Genomic DNA, 19,558 nt, shown 5'->3' on the forward strand with positions numbered 1-19,558 from the left:
CCCACCGTTCCCCTGAACAAGGCAGTTAACCCACCGTTCCCCTGAACAAGGCAGTTAACCCACCGTTCCCCTGAACAAGGCAGTTAACCCACCGTTCCCCTGAACAAGGCAGTTAACCCACCGTTCCCCTGAACGAGGCAGTTAACCCACTGTTCCCCTGAACAAGGCAGTTAACCCACTGTTCCCCTGAATGAGGCAGTTAACCCACTGTTCCCCTGAGCAAGGCAGTTAACCCACTGTTCCCCTGAATGAGGCAGTTAACCCACCGTTCCCCTGAACAAGGCAGTTAACCCACCGTTCCCCTGAACAAGGCAGTTAACCCCACTGTTCCCCTGAACAAGGCAGTTAACCCACTGTTCCCCTGAACAAGGCAGTTAACCCACCGTTCCCCTGAACAAGGGGCAGACTGTTCCCCTGAACAAGGCAGTTAACCCACTGTTCCCCTGAACAAGGCAGTTAACCCACCGTTCCCCTGAACGAGGCAGTTAACCCCACCGTTCCCCTGAACGAGGCAGTTAACCCACCGTTCCCCTGAACGAGGCAGTTAACCCACCGTTCCCCTGAACAAGGCAGTTAACCCACTGTTCCCCTGAACAAGGCAGTTAACCCACTGTTCCCCTGAAAAAGGCAGTTAACCCACTGTTCCCCTGAACAAGGCAGTTAACCCACCGTTCCCCTGAACAAGGGGCAGACTGTTCCCCTGAACAAGGCAGTTAACCCACTGTTCCCCTGAATGAGGCAGTTAACCCACCGTTCCCCTGAACAAGGCAGTTAACCCACCGTTCCCCTGAACAAGGCAGTTAACCCCACTGTTCCCCTGAACAAGGCAGTTAACCCACTGTTCCCCTGAACAAGGCAGTTAACCCACCGTTCCCCTGAACAAGGGGCAGACTGTTCCCCTGAACAAGGCAGTTAACCCACTGTTCCCCTGAACAAGGCAGTTAACCCCACTGTTCCCCTGAACGAGGCAGTTAACCCCACCGTTCCCCTGAACGAGGCAGTTAACCCACCGTTCCCCTGAACAAGGCAGTTAACCCACTGTTCCCCTGAACAAGGCAGTTAACCCACTGTTCCCCTGAAAAAGGCAGTTAACCCACTGTTCCCCTGAACAAGGCAGTTAACCCACCGTTCCCCTGAACAAGGGGCAGACTGTTCCCCTGAACAAGGCAGTTAACCCACCGTTCCCCTGAACAAGGGGCAGACTGTTCCCCTGAACAAGGCAGTTAACCCACTGTTCCCCTGAACAAGGGGCAGACTGTTCCCCTGAACAAGGCAGTTAACCCACTGTTCCCCTGAACAAGGGGCAGACTGTTCCCCTGAATGAGGCAGTTAACCCACCGTTCCCCTGAACAAGGCTTAACCCACCGTTCCCCTGAACAAGGCAGTTAACCCCACTGTTCCCCTGAACAAGGCAGTTAACCCACTGTTCCCCTGAACAAGGCAGTTAACCCACCGTTCCCCTGAACAAGGGGCAGACTGTTCCCCTGAACAAGGCAGTTAACCCACTGTTCCACTGAACAAGGCAGTTAACCCCACTGTTCCCCTGAATGAGGCAGTTAACCCCACCGTTCCCCTGAACGAGGCAGTTAACCCACCGTTCCCCTGAACAAGGCAGTTAACCCACTGTTCCCCTGAACAAGGCAGTTAACCCACTGTTCCCCTGAAAAAGGCAGTTAACCCACTGTTCCCCTGAACAAGGCAGTTAACCCACCGTTCCCCTGAACAAGGGGCAGACTGTTCCCCTGAACAAGGCAGTTAACCCACCGTTCCCCTGAACAAGGGGCAGACTGTTCCCCTGAACAAGGCAGTTAGCCCACTGTTCCCCTGAACAAGGGGCAGACTGTTCCCCTGAACAAGGCAGTTAACCCACCGTTCCCCTGAACAAGGGGCAGACTGTTCCTAGGCCGTCACTGAAAATAAGAATTTGTTCCTAACTGACTTTCCTAGTTAAATAAAGGTTAATAAAATACCATAGAAGCATTATTCTGCTAATATAACAATGTGCACCTTTCAATGACATTCTGAAACAGATACTGACATTCCCATCTGATACAGATACTGACATTCCCATCTGATACAGATACTGACATTCCCATCTGAAACAGATACTGACATTCCCATCTGATACAGATACTGACATTCCCATCTGATACAGATACTGACATTCCCATCTGATACAGATACTGACATTCCCATCTGATACAGATACTGACATTCCCATCTGATACAGATACTGACATTCCCATCTGATACAAATACTGACATTCCCATCTGAAACAGATACTGACATTCCCATCTGAAACAGATACTGACATTCCCATCTGAAACAGATACTGACATTCCCATCTGATACAGATACTGACATTCCCATCTGAAACAGATACTGACATTCCCATCTGATACAGATACTGACATTCCCATCTGATACAGATACTGACATTCCCATCTGATACAAATACTGACATTCCCATCTGAAACAGATACTGACATTCCCATCTGAAACAGATACTGACATTCCCATCTGATACAGATACTGACATTCCCATCTGAAACAGATACTGACATTCCCATCTGATACAAATACTGACATTCCCATCTGAAACAGATACTGACATTTCCATCTGAAACAGATACTGACATTCCCATCTGATACAGATACTGACATTCCCATCTGATACAGATACTGACATTCCCATCTGAAACAGATACTGACATTCCCATCTGATACAGATACTGACATTCCCATCTGATACAGATACTGACATTCCCATCTGATACAGATACTGACATTCCCATCTGATACAGATACTGACATTCCCATCTGATACAGATACTGACATTCCCATCTGATACTGACATTCCCATCTGATACAGATACTGACATTCCCATCTGATACAGATACTGACATTCCCAGCTGAACAGGGCGGCCCCTAGTCCCCTGTACCTGGGACAGGACGGACCTAATCCCCTGTACCTGGGACAGGACTGCACCTAGTCCCCTGTACCTGGGACAGGACTGCCCCTAGTCCCCCGTACCTGGGACAGGACTGCCCCTAGTCCCCCGTACCTGGGACAGGACGGACCCTGTACCTGGGAAAGGACGGCCCCTAGTCCCCTGTACCTGGGACAGGACGGACCCTGTACCTGGGAAAGGACGGCCCCTAGTCCCCTGTACCTGGGACAGGACTGCCCCTAGTCCCCTGTACCTGGGACAGGACGGACCCTGTACCTGGGAAAGGACGGCCCCTAGTCCCCTGTACCTGGGACAGGACGGACCCTGTACCTGGGAAAGGACGGCCCCTAGTCCCCTGTACCTGGGACAGGACTGCCCCTAGTCCCCTGTACCTGGGACAGGACGGCCCCTAATCCACTGTACCTGGGACAGGACGGACCCTAGTCCCCTGTACCTGGGACAGGACTGCCCCTAGTCCCCTGTACCTGGGACAGGACGGCCCCTAGTCCCCTGTACCTGGGACAGGACTGCCCCTAGTCCCCTGTACCTGGGACAGGACTGCCCCTAGTCCCCCGTACCTGGGATAGGACGGCCCCTAGTCCCCTGTACCTGGGACAGGACTGCCCCTAGTCCCCTGTACCTGGGACAGGACGGACCCTTGTCCCCTGTACCTGGGACAGGACGGACCTAATCCACTGTACCTGGGACAGGACGGCCCCTGTACCTGGGACAGGACTGCCCCTAGTCCCCTGTACCTGGGACAGGACGGCCCCTGGTCCCCCGTACCTGGGACAGGACTGACCCTAGTCCCCTGTACCTGGGACAGGACGGCCCCTAGTCCCCTGTACCTGGGAAAGGCGGCCCTTAGTCCCCTGTACCTGGGACAGGACGGGCCCTGGTCCCCTGTACCTGGGACAGGACGGCCCCTGGTCCCCTGTACCTGGGACGGCCCCTAGTCCCCTGTACCTGGGACAGGACGGACCTAATTCCCTGTACCTGGGACAGGACTGCCCCTAGTCCCCTGTACCTGGGTCAGGACTGCCCCTAGTCCCCCGTACCTGGGACAGGACTGCCCCTAGTCCCCCGTACCTGGGACAGGACGGACCCTCTACCTGGGAAAGGACGGCCCCTAGTCCCCTGTACCTGGGACAGGACGGACCCTGTACCTGGGAAAGGACGGCCCCTAGTCCCCTGTACCTGGGACAGGACTGCCCCTAGTCCCCTGTACCTGGGACAGGATGGCCCCTAGTCCCCTGTACCTGGGACAGGACGGCCCCTAGTCCCCTGTACCTGGGACGGCCCCTAGTCCCCCGTACCTGGGACAGGACGGCCCCTAGTCCCCTGTACCTGGGACAGGACTGCCCCTAGTCCCCTGTACCTGGGACAGGACGGACCCTAGTCCCCTGTACCTGGGACAGGACTGCCCCTAGTCCCCTGTACCTGGGACAGGACGGCCCCTAGTCCCCTGTACCTGGGACAGGACTGCCCCTAGTCCCCTGTACCTGGGACGGGACGGCCCCTAGTCCCCTGTACCTGGGACAGGACGGCCCCTGTACCTGGGACGGGGCGGCCCCTAGTCCCCTGTACCTGGGACAGGACTGCCCCTAGTCCCCTGTACCTGGGACAGGACGGACCTAATCCCCTGTACCTGGGACAGGACGGCCCCTAGTCCCCTGTACCTGGGACAGGACTGTCCCTAGTCCCCTGTACCTGGGACAGGACGGCACCTAGTCCCCTGTACCTGGGACAGGACGGCCCCTAGTCCCCTGTACCTGGGACAGGACGGACCTAATCCCCTGTACCTGGGACAGGACGGACCTAATCCCCTGTACCTGGGACAGGACTGCCCCTAGTCCCCTGTACCTGGGACAGGACTGCCCCTAGTCCCCTGTACCTGGGACAGGACGGCCCCTAATCCCCTGTACCTGGGACAGGACGGCCCCTAGTCCCCTGTACCTGGGACAGGGCGGCCCCTAGTCCCTGTACCTGGGACAGGACGGCCCCTGTACCTGGGACAGGACGGCCCCTAGTCCCCTGTACCTGGGACAGGACGGACCCTTGTCCCGTGTACCTGGGACAGGACGGACCCTTGTCCCGTGTACCTGGGACAGGACTGCCCCTAGTCCCCTGTACCTGGGACAGGACTGCCCCTTGTCCCCTGTACCTGGGACAGGACGGACCTAATCCACTGTACCTGGGACAGGACTGCCCCTAGTCCCCTGTACATGGGACAGGACTGCCCCTAGTCCCCCGTACCTGGGACAGGACGGCCCCTAGTCCCCTGTACCTGGGACAGGACTGCCCCTAGTCCCCCGTACCTGGGACAGGACTGTCCCTAGTCCCCTGTACCTGGGACAGGACGGCCCCTAGTCCCCCGTACCCGGGACAGGATGGCCCCTAGTCCCCCGTACCTGGGACAGGACTGTCCCTAGTCCCCTGTACCTGGGACAGGACTGCCCCTAGTCCCCCGTACCTGGGACAGGACTGCCCCTTGTCCCCTGTACCTGGGACAGGACGGCCCCTAGTCCCCTGTACCTGGGACAGGACGGCCCCTAGTCCCCTGTACCTGGGACAGGACGGACCTAATCCCCTGTACCTGGGACAGGACGGCCCCTAGTCCCCTGTACCTGGGACAGGACGGCCCCTAGTCCCCTGTACCTTGGACAGGACGGCACCTAGTCCCCTGTACCTGGGACAGGACGGCCCCTAGTCCCCTGTACCTGGGACAGGACGGCCCCTAGTCCCCTGTACCTGGGACAGGACGGCCCCTAGTCCCCTGTACCTGGGAAAGGACGGACCCTGGTCCCCTGTACCTGGGACAGGACGGCCCCTAGTCCCCTTTACCTGGGAAAGGACGGACCCTGGTCCCCTGTACCTGGGACAGGACTGCCCCTAGTCCCCTGTACCTGGGACGGCCCCTGGTCCCCTGTACCTGGGACAGGACGGACCCTGGTCCCCTGTACCTGGGACAGGACGGCCCCTAGTCCCCTGTACCTGGGACAGGACGGCCCCTGGTCCCCTATACCTGGGACAGGACTGCCCCTAGTCCCCTGTACCTGGGAAAGGACGGCCCCTAGTCCCCTATACCTGGGACAGGACGGCCCCTAGTCCCCTGTACCTGGGACAGGACGGCCCCTAGTCCCCTGTACCTGGGACAGGACGGCCCCTAGTCCCCTGTACCTGGGACAGGACGGCCCCTAGTCCCCTGTACCTGGGACAGGACGGCCCCTAGTCCCCTGTACCTGGGACACGACGGGCCCTTGTCCCCTGTACCTGACACAGGACGGCCCCTAGTCCCCTGTACCTGGGAAAGGACGGCCCCTAGTCCCCTGTACCTGGGACAGGACTGACCCTAGTCCCGTGTACCTGGGACGGCCCCTAGTCCCCTGTACCTGGGACAGGATGGGCCCTTGTCCCCTGTACCTGGGACAGGATGGCCCCTAGTCCCCTGTACCTGGGACAGGACGGCCCCTAGTCCCCTGTACCTGGGACACGACGGGCGCTTGTCCCCTGTACCTGGGACAGGATGGCCCCTAGTCCATTGTACCTGCGACAGGACGGCCCCTAGTCCCCTGTACCTGGGACAGGATGGCCCCTAGTCCCGTGTACCTGGGACAGGACTGCCCCTAGTCCCCTGTACCTGGGACAGGACGGCCCCTAGTCCACTGTACCTGGGACAGGACGGCCCCTAGTCCCGTGTACCTGGGACAGGACGGCCCCTAGTCCCGTGTACCTGGGACAGGACGGCCCCTAGTCCCCTGTACCTGGGACAGGACTGTCCCTAGTCCCCTGTACCTGGGACAGGACGGCCCTAGTCCCCTGTACCTGGGACAGGACGGCCCCTTGTCCCCTGTACCTGGGACAGGACGGCCCCTAGCCCCATGTCGCTGGTGTCCGTCTGGACCAACATCGGTAACTGGATATCGGGTGTTACGAGATTCGGATGGGAGCACAGCTCTTCCTTCAGGTTCCTGAATGCCATTTCGGTCTCGTCTGACCAGTTGACTGTTTTCGGGAGGTGGGCCCTGGTTAGATTGGTGAGGGGAGAGGCTCTAGCTGCAAAGTTGGGGATGAACCGGCTGTAGTATCTCATCCAGCCCCGGGAAGGACTTGACCTGTGTCTTGGAATGGGCCAGTCACATACCGAGTGGAGCTTCCTCTCCTGGGGCTTGACTTTCCCCCGTCTTATCAAATACCCCAGGTACTCCACCTCCTCAAACCCCAGCTTGCATTTCTTGTGGTTCGCTGTCATCCCGGCTTACCTGAGCACGTCCAGCACCACGTGGAGGCACGTCAGGTGCTCTTCTCAACCTTGACTATGGATGATGATGTCATCCAAATAGGCCGCTGCCCACTGTTGATGGGGTCGGTCAATCAGGTGCTGGAACGTGGGTGGGGCTCCGTGGAGACCGAATGAGACGACCCAGAACTGATATAAGTCCTCCGGTGTCGAAAACGCTGTCTAATACCCCCCAAAACGTTTGACGAGCCCATCTTTCTACGGGTGAAAGACGGCTGGTCCAGATCTGCTTTCATACCTTGGCCGGTTAGGATCTCGTTCACCCCGCCTTGTTTAAAGAGGTGGAATAGCTCCCGGGCGATTCCCTTGGAGACCGCCGCCCGTAGGAGATTGGCCTCGGGATATCGAGTAGCATAATCTACTATTACCAGGATTTTACCAGGGGCCCCACTACGTCCGTTGCGATCCGTTCAAATGGCACCCTGATGATCAGTAGCGAGACCAGCGGGTTTTGGGAAGTGTGCATTTGGGGGCGGTGATTTGACACTCCGGGCAGCAATAGTCTTCCACGGCACGCCTCATACCGGGCCGGTGGAACTGGGCGCCGACCTGTTCCCGGGTCTTCTCCATACCCAGGTGCGCCCCCCCAAACAAATGGGTTTGGGCCAGCTGGAGAAGAGTTCCCGCGTTTCGTCAGGGCAGCAATAGCACCTCTCTAAGTTCCACCTGTTGGTGCTTTACCTGATACAAAAGGCTTGATTTGGAAATGACGGTATGGCCAGTCACTAACCCCCTGAAGTAGCTGGCCATCCACCACTATCACTTGGGCCGCGGCGGCTTTCAAGTTCAGATCCTCCTACTGGTCGGTCCCGAACTGTCCCCTCAGTTGGCCCATGGCAGGTGTCTCGGCTGGTCCCTCGAAATCGATGAGGGAGAGAATGAGCTCCGTTGTCTTGGCTGTGTTTTCTTGGGTCGTTGTCCTGTTGGAAGGTCCTGAGGTCCTCAGCGCTCTGGAGCAGGTTTTCATTAAGGATTTCTCTGTACTTTGCTCTGTTCATCTTTCCCTCCCCCTGACTAGTCTCCCAGTCCCTGCTGCTGAAAATGTTGCTGCCACCAACCACCATGCTTCACCATAGGGATGGTGCCAGGATTCCTCCAGATGTGACGCTTGCCATTCAGGCCAAAGAGTTCAATCTTGATTTCATCAGACCAAAGAATCTTGTTTCTCATGTTCTGAGAGTCCTTTAGGTGCCTTTTGGCAATTCGTGTTTCCAAGCCAAATCTGAGTTGTATTGAGGTAGGCTAACTTTAGCTAGCTAGCTAGTTAGGTAGCTAACAAGCCAACGTCAGCTATACTAGCGATAATAGGGATAATCAAAATGATCAAAATATATATAACCAGATACATAACCAGCAATCTATGGTCTAGCTAATGGTATTTTCACCACCATTGGGGGACCAATGAATCCCAACCACCTATTCCGATCGGTAGGATATTGGGGTACTTCGGAAGGGCACGCAAACCGTAGTTGGCTGTGGTCAATCTGGGCTTTTCAGTCTCAAACCGTCCGTGATCCTTTGAACGCTGGGGGCAATAAAACAACAGAGCCATCCAGTAAAGGGCTGTGAAGTGGGTGGAGGAGTGGGTGGAGGAGTGGGTTAGGGTTAGGGTTAAACAACAGAGCCATCCAGTAAAGGGGTGTGTAGTGGGTGGAGGAGTGGGTTAGGGTTAGGGTTAAACAACAGAGCCATCCAGTAAAGGGGTGTGTAGTGGGTGGAGGAGTGGGTTAGGGTTAGGGTTAGGGTTAGGGTTAGGGTTAAACAACAGAGCCATCCAGTAAAGGGCTGTGTAGTGGGTGGAGGAGTGGGTTAGGGTTAGGGTTAAACAACAGAGCCATCCAGTAAAGGGCTGTGAAGTGGGTGGAGGAGTGGGTTAGGGTTAGGGTTAAACAACAGAGCCATCCAGTAAAGGGCTGTGAAGTGGGTGGAGGAGTGGGTGGAGGAGTGGGTTAGGGTTAGGGTTAAACAACAGAGCCATCCAGTAAAGGGGTGTGTAGTGGGTGGAGGAGTGGGTGGAGGAGTGGGTTAGGGTTAGGGTTAAACAACAGAGCCATCCAGTAAAGGGGTGTGTAGTGGGTGGAGGAGTGGGTTAGGGTTAGGGTAGGGTTAAACAACAGAGCCATCCAGTAAAGGGGTGTGTAGTGGGTGGAGGAGTGATTTGCACGTTGAGCTTGGAAAAAAGAAGGCATGAATTGTTTACATAATTCTAATCCAAAACGTACCTTAATTTGCTCGTTGTGACCCACTCAGGGTCCAAACTACATTTTTAGACAAGACTGACTTCGTGCCCATATTTATCCTATTTACACTTCGTAGTAAATTTTGACACAAAAAATGTTTCTGACTCATATCGATGCCTTATAAGCCGTTTTCAAAGGGATAATTAGTGACAGTCACTCTTTAATGGTTGAGGGTTAAAGGTTAAAGGTTAAGGGTTAAGAGTTGAGGGTTAAGGGTTGATGATTAAAGGTTAAAGGCTAAGGGGTAAAAGTTAAGAGTTGAAGATTAAAGGTTAAAGGTTGAGGTTGAGGGTTAAGAGTTGAGGGTTAAAGGTTAAAGGTTAAGGGTTGATGATTAAAGGATAAAGGTTAAGGGTTAAGAGTTGAGGCTGGGAGTTGATGATTCAGGGTTAAAGGTTAAGGGTTAAGAGTTGAGGATTAAAGGTTAAAGGTTAAGGGTTAAGGGTTGAGGATTAAAGGTTAAGGGTTAAGGGTTGATGGTTAAAGGTTAAGGGTTAAAGGTTGAGAGTTGATGATTAACCTCTCTAGGGCCGGCGGGACGAAATCGTCCCACCTACGTAACAGCCAGTGGAATCCTTCCCTGTAGCTCAGTTGGTAGAGCATGGTGTTTGCAACACCAGGGTTGTGGGTTTGATTCCCACGGGGGGCCAGCACAGAAAAAAATGTATGATATGTATGAAATTGTATGAAATGTATGCATTCACTACTGTAAGTCGCTCTGGATAAGAGCGTCTGCTAAATTACTAAAATGTAAATGTAAAATGAATCCTGTGGCGCGTTATTCAAATACCTTAGAAATGCTATTACTTCAATTTCTCAAACATATGACTATTTTACAGCATTTTAAAGACAAGACTCTCGTTAATCTAACCACACTGTCCGATTTCAAAAAGGCTTTACAACGAAAGCAAAACATTAGATTATGTCAGCAGAGTACCCAGCCAGAAATAATCAGACACCCATTTTTCAAGCTAGCATATAATGTCACAAAAACCCAGAAGACAGCTAAATGCAGCACTAACCTTTGATGATCTTCATCAGATGACACACCTAGGACATTATGTTATACAATACATGCATGTTTTGTTCAATCAAGTTCATATTTATATCAAAAAACAGCTTTTTACATTAGCATGTGACGTTCAGAACTAGCATACCCCCCGCAAACTTCCGGCGAATTTACTAACAATTTACTAAATTACTCACTATAAACGTTCACAAAAAGTATAACAATTATTTTAAGAATTATAGATACAGAACTCCTCTATGCACTCGATATGTCCGATTTTAAAATAGCTTTTCGGTGAAAGCACATTTTGCAATATTCTAAGTAGATAGCCCGGCATCACAGGGCTAGCTATTTAGACACCCAGCAAGTTTAGCCTTCACCAAACTCCGATTTACTATTAGAAAAGTTTGATTACCTTTGGTGTTCTTCATCAGAATGCACTCCCAGGACTTCTACTTCAATAACAAATGTTGGTTTGGTCCCAAATAATCCATAGTTATGTCCAAACAGCGGCGTTTTGTTTGTGCGTTCAAGACACTATCCGAAGTGTAAATAAGAGTCACGCGCACGACACATTTCGTGACAAAAAAATAGAAATATTTCATAACCGTACTTCGAAGCATGTCAACTGCTGTTTAAAATCAATTTTTATGCCATTTTTCTCGTAAAAAAGCGATAATATTCCGACCGGGAATCTGCAATTAGGTAAACAGACGAAAGAAAATAAAGCTTGGGGTCGACTCAGGCACGCGCCCAAGCCTATTGTCCTCTGATCGGCCACTTGCCAAAAGCGATAATGTGTTTCAGCCAGAGGCTGCCTCGATATCGTTCAGCTTTTTCCCGGGCTCTGAGAGCCTATGGGAGCCGTAGGAAGTGTCACGTTATAGCAAAGATCCTCAGTCTTCAATAAACAGAGCTAAGATGAAACACAACTTGTCAGACAGGCCACTTCCTGCATGGAATCTTCTCAGGTTTTGGCCTGCCATATTAGTTCTGTTATACTCACAGACACCATTCAAACAGTTTTAGAAACTTTAGGGTGTTTTCTATCCAAAGCCAATAATTATATGCATATTCTAGTTACTGGGCAGGAGTAGTAACCAGATTAAATCGGGTACGTTTTTTATCCGGCCGTGTCAATAATCCCCCTAGCCCTAACAGGTTAAAGGTTAAAGGTTAAGGGTTAAGAGTTTGAGGGTATGTTGTGAATTCTGTCATTTATTTGACTACAGTTCGTAGGGTCTAAACTGGCCATCTCATCTCTCTATCTGTCCAGCGATCTATCAGTTCGTAGGGTCTAAACTGGCCAATCTCATCTCTCTATCTGTCCAGCGATCTATCAGTTCGTAGGGTCTAAACTGGCCATCTCATCTCTCTATCTGTCCAGCGATCTATCAGTTCGTAGGGTCTAAACTGGCCATCTCATCTCTCTATCTGTCCAGCGATCTATCAGTTCGTAGGGTCTAAACTGGCCATCTCATCTCTCTATCTGTCCAGCGATCTATCAGTTCGTAGGGTCTAAACTGGCCATCTCATCTCTCTATCTGTCCAGCGATTTATCAGTTCGTAGGGTCTAAACTGGCCATCTCATCTCTCTATCTGTCCAGCGATCTATCAGTTCGTAGGGTCTAAACAGGCCATCTCATCTCTCTATCTGTCCAGCGATCTATCAGTTCGTAGGGTCTAAACTGGCCATCTCATCTCTCTATCTGTCCAGCGATCTATCAGTTCGTAGGGTCTAAACTGGCCATCTCATCTCTCTATCTGTCCAGCGATCTATCAGTTCGTAGGGGTCTAAACTGGCCATCTCATCTCTCTATCTGTCCAGCGATCTATCAGTTCGTAGGGTCTAAACTGGCCATCTCATCTCTCTATCTGTCCAGCGATCTATCAGTTCGTAGGGTCTAAACTGGCCATCTCATCTCTCTATCTGTCCAGCGATCTATCAGTTCGTAGGGTCTAAACTGGCCATCTCTCTCTCTATCTGTCCAGCGATCTATCTGGCTAAGAAGAACATCAGGAAACGGGAGAGCTGGTGGACTACGAGAAGGTGACTATTCTAACCTCTAGCCTTACCAAACCTTTACTAAACCTTTACTAAACCTGCATTAATCCTTACTAACCTGTATTAACCCTTTACTAAACCTGTATTAACCCTTTACTAAACATTACTAAACCTGTATTAATCCTTTACTAAACCTGTATTAACTCTTTACTAAACCTGTATTAATCCTTTACTAAACATTTACTAAACCTGTATTAATCCTTTACTAAACATTTACTAAACCTGAATTAACTCTTTACTAAACCTGTATTAACCCTTTACTAAACCTGTATTAATCCTTTACTAAACATTTACTAAACCTGTATTAACCCTTTACTAAACCTGTATTAATCCTTTACTAAACCTGTATTAACCCTTTACTAAACATTTACTAAACCTGTATTAATCCTTTACTAAACATTTACTAAACCTGTATTAACTCTTTACTAAACCTGTATTAACCCTTTACTAAACCTGTATTAACCCTTTACTAAACCTGTATTAACCCTTTACTAAACATTTACTAAACCTGTATTAACCCTTTACTAAACCTGTATTAACCCTTTACTAAACATTTACTAAACCTGTATTAATCCTTTACTAAACCTGTATTAACCCTTTACTAAACATTTACTAAACCTGTATTAATCCTTTACTAAACATTTACTAAACTTGTATTAATCCTTTACTAAACATTTACTAAACCTGTATTAACCCTTTACTAAACATTTACTAAACCTGTATTAATCCTTTAACTATTCTAACCTACTGACCAAACCTGTATTAACCCTTTATTAAACCTTTAGTAATCTTTCCTATCTACACTGTCTGTCCATCAGTAGGACCACTAGCCGTCCTTCTGTCCTTCTCATCTCCTCTGTCCATCAGTAGGACCACTAGCCGTCCTTCTGTCCTTCTCATCTCCTCTCCTCTGTCCATCAGTAGACTACTAACGTCCTTCATGTCCTTCTCCTCTCATTCTCCTCTGTCCATCAGTAGGACTACTAACCGTCCCTTCTGTCCCTTCTCCCTCTCACTTCTGTCCATCAGTAGGACTACTAACCGTCCTTCTCATCTCCTCTGTCCATCAGTAGGCACATAAGCCGTCCTTCTAGTCCTTCTCTCTCCTCCTCCTTGTCCATCAGTAGGACTACTAGCCGTCCTTCTGTCCTTCTCCTCTCCTCTCCTCTGTCACATCAGTAGGACCACTAACCGTCCTTCTGTCCTTCTCATCTCCTCTCCTCTGTCCATCAGTAGGACTACTAACCGTCTTCTGTCCTTCTCCTCTCCTCTGTCCATCAGTAGGACTACTAAGCCGTCCTTCTGTCCTTCTCCTCTCTCTCCCCCTCTGTCCATCAGTAGGATACTAACCGTCCTTCTGTCCTTCTCATCTCCTCTCCTCTGTCCATCAGTAGGACCACTAGCCGTCCTTCTGTCCTCTCATCTCATCTCCTCTGTCCATCAGTAGGACCACTAACCGTCCTTCTCATCTCCTCTGTCCATCAGTAGGACCACTAACCGTCCTTCTGTCCTTCTCATCTCCTCTCCTCTGTCCATCAGTAGGACCACTAACCGTCCTTCTGTCCTTCTCCTCTCCTCTGTCCATCAGTAGGACCACTAGCCGTCCTTCTGTCCTTCTCATCTCCTCTGTCCATCAGTAGGACCACTAACCGTCCTTCTGTCCTCTCATCTCCTCTGTCCATCAGTAGGACCACTAACCGTCCTTCTGTCCTTCTCCTCTCCTCTGTCCATCAGTAGGACTACTAACCGTCCTTCTGTCCTTCTCCTCTCCTCTCCTCTGTCCATCAGTAGGACTACTAACCGTCCTTCTGTCCTTCTCATCTCCTCTCCTCTGTCCCATCAGTAGGACCACTAGCCGTCCTTCTGTCCTTCTCATCTCCTCTGTCCATCAGTAGGACTACTAACCGTCCTTCTCATCTCCTCGCCTCTGTCCATCAGTAGGACCACTTTCCGTCCTTCTGTCCTTCTCCTCTCCTCTCCTCTGTCCATCAGTAGGACTACTAGCCGTCCTTCTCATCTCCTCTCCTCTGTCCATCAGTAGGACCACTAACAGTCCTTCTGTCCTTCTCCTCTCCTCGTACATCAGTAGGACCACTAACCGTCCTTCTGTCCTTCTCCTCTCCTCTGTCCATCAGTAGGACTACTAACCGTCCTTCTGTCCTTCTCATCTCCTCTCCTCTGTCCATCAGTAGGACCACTAACCGTCCTTCTGTGTTTCTCATCTCCTCTCCTCTGTCCATCAGTAGGACTACTAACTGTCCTTCTCATCTCCTCTCCTCTGTCCATCAGTAGGACCACTAGCCGTCCTTCTGTCCTTCTCATCTCCTCTCCTCTGTCCATCAGTAGGACCACTAGCCGTCCTTCTGTCCTTCTCATCTCCTCTGTCCATCAGTAGGACTACTAACCGTCCTTCTGTCCTTCTCCTCTCCTCTCCTCTGTCCATCAGTAGGACTACTAACCGTCCTTCTGTCCTTCTCATCTCCTCTCCTCTGTCCATCAGTAGGACCACTAACCGTCCTTCTGTCCTTCTCATCTCCTCTCCTCTGTCCATCAGTAGGACCACTAACCGTCCTTCTGTCCTTCTCCTCTCCTCTCCTCTGTCCATCAGTAGGACCACTAACCGTCCTTCTCATCTCCTCTCCTCTGTCCATCACTAGGACTACTAACCGTCCTTCTGTCCTTCTCCTCTCCTCTGTCCATCAGTAGACTACTAACCGTCCTTCTGGGCTTCTCCTCTCCTCTGTCCATCAGTAGGACCACTAGCCGTCCTTCTGTCCTTCTCCTCTCCTCTCCTCTGTCCATCAGTAGGACCACTAGCCGTCCTTCTGATCTTCTCATCTCCTCTGTCCATCAGTAGGACTACTAACCGTCCTTCTCCTCTCCTCTCCTCTCCTCTGTCCATCAGTAGGACCACTAACCGTCCTTCTGTCCTTCTCCTCTCCTCTGTCCATCAGTAGGACTACTAACCGTCCTTCTGTCCTTCTCCTCTCTCTGTCCATCAGTAGGACTACTAACCGTCCTTCTGTCCTTCTCCTCTCCTCTGCTCCATCAGTAGGACCACTAGCGTCCTTCTCATCTCCTCTCCTCTGTCCATCAGTAGGACCACTAACCGGTCCTTCTGTCCTTCTCATCTCCTCTGTCCATCAGTAGGACCACTAACCGTCCTTCTGTCCTTCTCCTCTCCTCTGTCCATCAGTAGGACTACTAACCGTCCTTCTGTCCTTCTCCTCTCCTCTGTCCATCAGTAGGACTACTAACCGTCCTTCTCATCTCCTCTGTCCATCAGTAGGACTACTAACCGTCCTTCTGTCCTTCTCCTCTCCTCTCCTCTCCTCTGTCCATCAGTAGGACCACTAACCGTCCTTCTGTCCTTCTCCTCTCCTCTGTCCATCAGTAGGACCACTAACCGTCCTTCTGTTCTTCTCATCTCCTCTCCTCTGTCCATCAGTAGGACCACTAACCGTCCTTCTGTCCTTCTCATCTCCTCTGTCCATCAGTAGGACTACTAACTGTACTTCTCCTCTCTCTCCTCTGTCCATCAGTAGGACCACTAACCGTCCTTCTGTCCTTCTCCTCTCCTCTGTCCATCAGTAGGACTACTAACCGTCCTTCTCCTCTCCTCTGTCCATCAGTAGGACCACTAACCGTCCTTCTCATCTCCTCTGTCCATCAGTAGGACCACTAACTGTCCTTCTGTCCTTCTCATCTCCTCTGTCCATCAGTAGGACTACTAACCGTCCTTCTGTTCTTCTCATCTCCTCTCCTCTGTCCATCAGTAGGACTACTAACCGTCCTTCTGTCCTTCTCCTCTCCTCTCCTCTGTCCATCAGTAGGACCACTAACCGTCCTTCTGTCCTTCTCCTCTCCTCTGTCCATCAGTAGGACCACTAACCGTCCTTCTGTCCTTCTCCTCTCCTCTGTCCATCAGTAGGACTACTAACCGTCCTTCCGTCCTTCTCCTCTCCTCTGTCCATCAGTAGGACCACTAACCGTCCTTCTGTCCTTCTCCTCTCCTCTGTCCATCAGTAGGACCACTAACCGTCCTTCCGTCCTTCTCCTCTCCTCTGTCCATCAGTAGGACCACTAACCGTCCTTCTCCTCTCCTCTGTCCATCAGTAGGACCACTAACCGTCCTTCTCCTCTCCTCTGTCCATCAGTAGGACCACTAGCCGTCCTTCTGTCCTTCTCATCTCCTCTCCTCTGTCCATCAGTAGGACCACTAGCCGTCCTTCTGTCCTTCTCCTCTCCTCTCCTCTGTCCATCAGTAGGACCACTAACCGTCCTTTCTGTCCTTCTCATCTCCTTCTCTGTCCATCAGTAGGACTACTAACCGGCTTCTGTCCTCTCCTCTCCTCTGTCCATCAGTAGGACTACTAACCGTCTCTCATCTCCTCTCCTCTGTCCATCAGTAGGACACTAGCCGTCCTTCTGTCCTCTCATCTCCTCTCCTCTGTCCATCAGTAGGACCACTAACCGTCCTTCTGTCCTTCTCATCTCTCTGTCCATCAGTAGGACTACTAACCGTCCTTCTGTTTCTCATCCTCTGTCCATCAGTAGGACACTAACCGTCTTCTCCTCTCTCTGTCCATCAGTAGGACCACTAACCGTCCTTCTGTCCTTCTCCCTCCTCTGTCCATCAGTAGGACCACTAGCCGCTTCTGTCCTTCTCCTCTCCTCTGTCCATCAGTAGGACCACTAACCGTCCTTCTGTCCTTCTCATCTCCTCTGTCCATCAGTAGGACCACTAACCTTCCTTCTGTGTTTCTCATCTCATCTCCTCTGTCCATCAGTAGGACCACTAACCGTCCTTCTGTCCTTCTCATCTCCTCTGTCCATCAGTAGGACTACTAACCGTCCTTCTGTCCTTCTCATCTCCTCCTCTGTCCATCAGTAGGACCACTAACCGTCCTTCTGTCCTTCTCCCTCCTCTGTCCATCAGTAGGACTACTAAACGTCCTTCTGTCCTTCTCCTCTCCTCTGTCCATCAGTAGGACTACTAGCCGTCCTTCTGTCCTTCTCCTCTCCTCTGTCCATCAGTAGGACTACTAACCGTCCTTCTGTCCTTCTCCTCTCCTCTGTCCATCAGTAGGACTACTAACCGTCCTTCTGTCCTTCTCCCTCTCCTCTGTCCATCAGTAGGACTACTAACCGTCCTTCTGTCCTTCTGTCCTTCTGTCCTTCTCATCTCCTCTCCTCTGTCCATCAGTAGGACTACTAACCGTCCTTCTGTCCTTCTCATCTCCTCTCCTCTGTCCATCAGTAGGACCACCTAGCCGTCCTTCTGTTCTTCTCCTTCTCCTCTGTCCATCAGTAGGACACTAACCGTCCTTCTCCTTCCTCTCCTCTGTCCATCAGTAGGACTACTAACCGTCCTTCTGTCCTCTCCTCTCCTCTGTCCATCAGTAGGACCACTAACCGTCCTTCTCCTCCTCTGTCCATCAGTAGGACTACTAACCGTCCTTCTGTCCATCTCCTCTCCTCTGTCCATCAGTAGGACTACTAACCGTCCTTCTGTCCTTCTCATCTCCTCTGTCCATCAGTAGGACCACTAGCCGTCCTTCTCCTCTCCTCTCCTCTGTCCATCAGTAGGACTACTAGCCGTCCTTCTGTCCTTCTCATCTCCTCTGTCCATCAGTAGGACCACTAGCCGTCCTTCTGTCCTTCTCTCTCCTCTGTCCATCAGTAGGACTACTAACCGTCCTTCTGTCCTTCTCCTCTCCTCTCCTCTGTCCATCAGTAGGACCACTAACCGTCCTTCTGTCCTTCTCCTCTCCTCTGTCCATCAGTAGGACTACTAACCGTCCTTCTGTCCTTCTCCTCTCCTCTGTCCATCAGTAGGACCACTAACCGTCCTTCTGTCCTTCTCCTCTCCTCTGTCCATCAGTAGGACTACTCGCCGTCCTTCTGTCCTTCATCATCTCATCTCTCTCTGTCCATCAGTAGGACCACTAACCGTCCTTCTGTCCTTCTCCTCTCCTCTCCTCTGTCCATCAGTAGGACCACTAACCGTCCTTCTGTCCTTCTCATCTCCTCTGTCCATCAGTAGGACCACTAGCCGTCCTTCTGTCCTTCTCCTCTCCTCTGTCCATCAGTAGGACTACTAACCGTCCTTCTGTCCATCTCCTCTCCTCTGTCCATCAGTAGGACTACTAACCGTCCTTCTGTCCTTCTGTCCTTCTGTCCTTCTCATCTCCTCTCCTCTGTCCATCAGTAGGACTACTAACCGTCCTTCTGTCCTTCTGCTTCTCATCTCCTCTCCTCTGTCCATCAGTAGAACTACTAACCGTCCTTCTGTCCATCTCCTCTCCTCTGTCCATCAGTAGGACCACTAGCCGTCCTTCTGTCCTCATCTCCTCTGTCCATCAGTAGGACTACTAATCGTCCTTCTGTCCTTCTCATCTCCTCTCCTCTGTCCATCAGTAGGACCACTAACCGTCCTTCTGTCCTTCTCCTCTCCTCTCCTCTGTCCATCAGTAGGACCACTAACCGTCCTTCTGTCCTTCTCCTCTCCTCTCCTCTGTCCATCAGTAGGACCACTAGCCGTCCTTCTGTCCTTCTCATCTCATCTCCTCTGTCCATCAGTAGGACTACTAACCGTCCTTCTGTCCTTCTCATCTCATCTCCTCTGTCCATCAGTAGGACTACTAACCGTCCTTCTCATCTCCTCTGTCCATCAGTAGGACCACTAGCCGTCCTTCTGTCCTTCTCATCTCCTCTGTCCATCAGTAGGACTACTAACCGTCCTTCTGTCCTTCTCATCTCCTCTCCTCTGTCCATCAGTAGGACCACTAGCCGTCCTTCTGTCCTTCTCATCTCCTCTGTCCATCAGTAGGACTACTAACCGTCCTTCTGTCCTTCTCATCTCCTCTCCTCTGTCCATCAGTAGGACTACTAACCGTCCTTCTCATCTCATCTCCTCTGTCCATCAGTAGGACCACTAACCGTCCTTCTGTCCTTCTCATCTCCTCTGTCCATCAGTAGGACCACTAA

The 19,558-nt window shown here is 51.5% G+C and overlaps 1 protein-coding gene across 1 annotated transcript in view; it reads right to left on the reverse strand.

The window, feature by feature from the left end:
- LOC115188874 (regulator of G-protein signaling 11-like) overlaps window positions 1–19,558 on the reverse strand; it is a 448,181-nt gene that overhangs the window by 426,770 nt on the left and 1,853 nt on the right.

Source organism: Salmo trutta, unplaced genomic scaffold (assembly GCF_901001165.1).
Source record: "Salmo trutta unplaced genomic scaffold, fSalTru1.1, whole genome shotgun sequence".
In the NCBI taxonomy this organism is placed as follows: Eukaryota; Metazoa; Chordata; class Actinopteri; order Salmoniformes; family Salmonidae; genus Salmo; species Salmo trutta.